The following is a 5,259-nucleotide window of genomic DNA, read 5'->3' as shown; positions in this document are numbered from 1 at the left end:
TTTTTTTTTCTCTTTCCTCTTTTTTCCTCCCTCACCTCTCGCTCTCCTTGCTCTCCTCTCTCCTCTCCTTCGCTCTCTAACATCTCCTTTTCTCCCTATCTCTTACTCCTCTCTCCCCCCTCCCTTTTCTACTCTCTTCTCTCTCTCTCCTCTCCTTCTGTCTCTTGCCTCTCGAATGGGTTTTGTCTCAACGAGTCATGTGTGTCGTGTGTGTCTACTATTACAACTACTATTACTATTACAATCCATCACTCTTCTGCCTACTCATCACTTATTCTACTCCCTTCTCTCTCCCTTCCCTCCCTCACTCCTTTACTTTTTCACCTCTCTATCTCCTTATTCTCTCCCTTCTTCTCCCCTCCTCCCTTCTCTATCTCTTTCTCTCTCTTCCTCCCTCTCTCCCTCCCTCCCTCTCTACTCCTCTCTACCCTCCTTACTTCCTCTCCATCTTTCTCCCTCTCTTCTCTCTCTTGTCCTCTCCTTCTCTCCTCTCCTCTCTCTTCCTCGTCTCTCTCCCTTACCTCTCTTTCCTCATACTCTCCTCTTCTCTCCCTCTCTACTCTCTTCCTCTCTCTTCTTCTCCTCTCTCTCTCCTCTCTCTCTCTCTCTCTCTCTCTCTCTCTCTCTCTCTTTCTTTCTCTTTCCTCCCTCCCTCTTCTTCCCCTCCTCTCCCTCCTCCTTTGTGTCGCTTACTGTCTTTAAGGACTCACTAAAACAGCATTTGTTAGCGCAATATAATCAGCCAATAAAAAAAAAAGAAAAAAAAAAGAAATTGTGTAGAATGGGTTTCCCCCATGGTTTATGTTTTTATATGAAGTGTTTTTTATATCTTTCTTTTTCCTCATTTTGTTAGCTAGAGATGATTAGGAATAATAGTGATTAATCCTTTATGGGAAATTTTTAAAATGGGCTTACGGTGGGCTGGGTTTTTTTTTTTTTCAAAATTGCCCATTTAAATAATAATGGAAATAACTTATTTGGGATTTTATTTCAACTGTTTCCCGTTTGTAAATGTTTTTGGTAAAAAACAAATTTTAAATTTTATCTCCCCACTTCTTCTAAACTTCCCCCCTCTCTTTAAACCCCCTCTTTCTCTCCCCTTTTCCCCTCCCTTTTCCCCTTTTCCCCTCCCCTTTTGGCTTAATGCCCAGTGTTTTTTTGGTGTCAGTCAGGTTTTTATATGTTGTTCTCAAAGCTTTTTTTGGTGCGTGCGTTTCTAAATACTACTATTACACTACTTTATTACTACTGGGGCCTTTTTTCCCCTCTCCCTCCCTGTTCTCCCTTCCCCTTTTCCCCCCCCCCCTTTTCTGCGCTCATTACCCCCCGCTCTCCTCTCTCCCCCCCCACTCCCTTTTTCCCTTTTCCCTTTTCCCCTCCCTCTCCCTCTCCCCCCTTTTCCCCCTCCCTTTCCCATCTCTTTATCTCTTTTCCACCCTTTTTCCTCCCTCCTTTTCCCATTTTTCTTTACTTTTCCCACCTTCCGGTCCGTTTTCCCCCCTCCTGTCTCTATTCCTCCCCCGCCTACCTATCCATCTTATTCTCTTTTTTTTTCCTTTCTCTCCCTTTCCCTCTTTTCCCCCCTCTCCCCTCTCCCCTGCCCCTCACTAACCACCCCCTCCCCCCACACAATTTTTCCCTCTCCCTCCCCCCTTCCCCCCCTCCCTTCCCCTTTCCCTTTTTTTTTGGCCCCCCCCCCCCCCCCCCTCTCTTTTTTTGCCCTCCCTCCTTCTCTCTTCACTACTTTCACTCCTCCCTCCTCTCCCCCCTTTCTTTTTTTTCCCCCCTCTCTCCCTCCTTCCCAAATCTTATTCTAACCCCCCACCACCGCCCACCACCTTTACCACCACCCCCCCCACCCACCAAACCCCCCACCCCCCCACCACCCACACCCAAACCCCCCACCCCCCCAAACCCCCAACCCCCCCACCCCCCACCCACCACCACCCACCCACCCAAAACCACCCCCCCACCAACACCACCCCCACCACCCACCGCCCCCACCACACCCCCCCACCGGGACCCCCCACCCCCAAACCCCCACACCACCACCCAAACCCCCACCCCCCAACCCCCCACCCCCCACCCCCCCACCCCCCCACCCCCCACCCCCACCTTCACCCCCCCACCCACCATTCACCCCCACCAACCACCCCCACCCACCACCCCCCGCCACCACCCCCTTTACCACCCCCCACCACCACCCCAACCCCCCACCACCACCACCCCTTTACCACCCACCAACCCCCAAATTTTAAAACCCCCTTTACCCCCAACCCCCACCCAACCCCCCAAACCACCCACCACCACCACCCCCCAACCACACCCACCACCTTCCCCCCCCCACCACCCACCACCCCCCCACCACCACCCCCCACCAAACCCCCACCCAACCCCCACCCTTTAAACCACCCACCGCCCCACCCACCGCCCACCCCCCAAACCCACCAACCCACCACCACCCCCACCCCCACCACAACCCCCCACCCCCCCCACCACCCCCACCACCCCCACCCCACAACCCACCAAAACCCCACCCCCCACCCCCACCCCCCTCCCCACCACCACCCACCACCACCCCACCACCACTTCCCCCCCACCCACCCCCCTTCCCCCCACCCACCCCCCCAAAACCCCCCCCACCAAACCCCCAACCCCACCCCACCACCCACCCCACCCAACCCCCCACCTTCACCACCACCCTTTACCCCCAAACCCCCCTACCCACCGCCCCCCCCCCACCCACCACCCCCTTCCCCCCCACCCCCCCACCACCACCACCAAACCCCCCAACACCCCACCACCCCACCACCCACCAAACCCACCACCCCCCAACCCCCCCCACCCCACCAACCCCACCCCCCACCCACACCCTCCCCCCCACCACCACCCAAACCCCCACCAAAACCTTTACCACCCCCCGCCACCACCCCCCACCACCCCCACCCCCACCACCCCCCCCACCACCTACACCACCCCCCCACCAAACCCACCACCCCACCACCACCCCCACCCCCCCACCACCCACCCCCCCCCCCCCCCACCCCACCCCCACCACCCCCCACCCACCCCCTTCACCACCCACCCCACCACCCCCCACCACCCCCCCCACCACCTTCCCCCCCCCACCCCACCCCCACCATCCCCCCACCACCACCACCCACCCCGCCCCCACCCCCACCACCCCACCACCCCACCCCCACCACCCATTACCAAACCCCCCCCCACCACCCACCCCACCACCCACCACCCACCACCCACCCCCCCCACCACCCCACCCCCCACCACCACCCCACCAACCCTTTACCCCCCCCCCCACCACCACCCCCCCCACCCCACCACCCTTCCCCCCCCCACCACCCCCCACCCCCCCCCCACCCAAAAACCCACCCCCACCACCCACCACCCCACCCCCCCACCCCACCAAACCCACCCACCCCCCACCCACCCACCACCCACCACCACCCCCCACCACCTTCACCAAACCCCCCCACCACCCAACCCCCTTCACCCCCGCCCCAACCCCCCCACCCCCCCCCCCAAACCCCCACCACCCACCCCACCCCCACCCCCCTTCCCCCCCCCCCCCCAAAAACCCCCCCCCCCCCCCCCCCCCCCCCACCACCCCCCCAAACCCCACCCTTCCCCCCCCCCACCTTCCCCCCCCACCCCCCGCCCCCAAACCCACCCCCACCCACCCCACCCACCACCTTCACCACCCCCCACCCCACCCCAACCCAACCCCCAACACCCACCACCCCCCCACCACCCCAAAACCCCCCGCCAACCCCCCCACCCCCTTCCCCCACCCACCGCAAAAAAACCCCCCACCAACCCCCCCACCCCCCTTTAAACCCACCCCACCCCCACCACCCACCACCACCCCCAAAACCAACCAAACCCCAAACCCCCACCACCCCCAAATTTCCCCCCCAAAACCCCAACCACCACCTCCACCCCCCACCCCCCCCCACCCCCCCAACCCCCCCATCACCACCCCATTCCCACCCCCCCTCACCACCCACCGCCACCCCCCACCCCCTTCAACCCAACCCCACCACCTTCACCCCACCGCCACCAAACCCCCACCCCCACCCACCACCTTCACCACCCACCCCCACCACCCACCACCTTCACCCCCCACCACCCACCACCCCCCACCTTTACCCAACCCCACCACCCCTTTACCACCCCCCCTTCAACCCCCCACCCACCACCCCCCCACCACCTTCACCACCCCACCCCCACCACCCCACCCCCCACCACCCCCTCACCCCCCCACCGCCACCACCCCCCCCACCCAAACCCCCACCCAACCACCCCCCCCACCCCACCACCCCACCACCCCACCAAAAAAACCCCCCACCCCCTTCACCCCCCACCCACCACCCCCCCCCACCCCCCAACCCCCTTTACCACCCCCCGCCCCCCACCACCTTCACCACCCCCACCACCCCCCACCTTCACCAACCCCCACCCCAAACCCAACCCCCCCCCCCCCCACCACCCCACCACCTACCCCACCACCCCACCAACCACCTTCACCACCCACCCCCACCCACCACCTTCACCACCCACCACCTTCACCCCCCCACCCTTTAAAAACCCACCCCACCACCCCCCCTTTACCACCACCCCCCAAACCCCCCCCACCCCCACCCTTTAAACCCCCCCCACCCTTTACCCCCCCACCGCCACCCACCCACCCCACCACCCTTTTACCCCCCACCAAAACCCCCAACCCCCCAACCCCCCAACCGCCCACACCACAAACCCAAACCCCCCCCCCACACCCCACCCCACCCCCCACCCCCACACACCACCCACCCCCACCACCCACCACTTCACAAAAAAACCTTCCCCCCCTAATTTTTTAAAATTTGGGGAAAACGACAACCAAAAAATATTTTTCCCCCCTTTAACCCCCCAAGGCCCCCAAACCCAAAAAAAGAAACCCCCTTTACCCCCCACCCAAACCCCCCAAACCACCACAACCCTTAAACCCCGCCCCCCCCAACCCTTCAACCCCAACCCCCTTTTTCCCCCCACTTTTCCCCCACCGCCAACCCAAACATTTAAACAAACCGCCCCCCACCCCCCGCCAAAAAAAAAAAAACCCCCCAACCCAGCCAACCCCCAACCCCCTTCAAACCCCCGAAACCCCCCACCCCCAACCCCCCAGCACCCCAACCCCCAGCACCCCCCACCCCCAAAAATACCCCCACCCAAAAACCCCCCAAAAACCCCCCCGAAAAACCC

At 62.0% G+C, this 5,259-nt stretch overlaps 1 pseudogene; it reads left to right on the top strand.

The window, feature by feature from the left end:
• LOC119575966 overlaps positions 1-4,308 on the top strand; it is a 15,287-nt pseudogene extending 10,979 nt beyond the window's left edge.
• The last annotated feature ends 951 nt before the right edge of the window (positions 4,309-5,259 follow it).

The sequence above is a fragment of the Penaeus monodon genome, chromosome 8 (genome assembly GCF_015228065.2).
Source record: "Penaeus monodon isolate SGIC_2016 chromosome 8, NSTDA_Pmon_1, whole genome shotgun sequence".
NCBI lineage: Eukaryota > Metazoa > Arthropoda > Malacostraca > Decapoda > Penaeidae > Penaeus > Penaeus monodon.
This window is presented reverse-complemented; position numbering and strand designations above follow the sequence as displayed.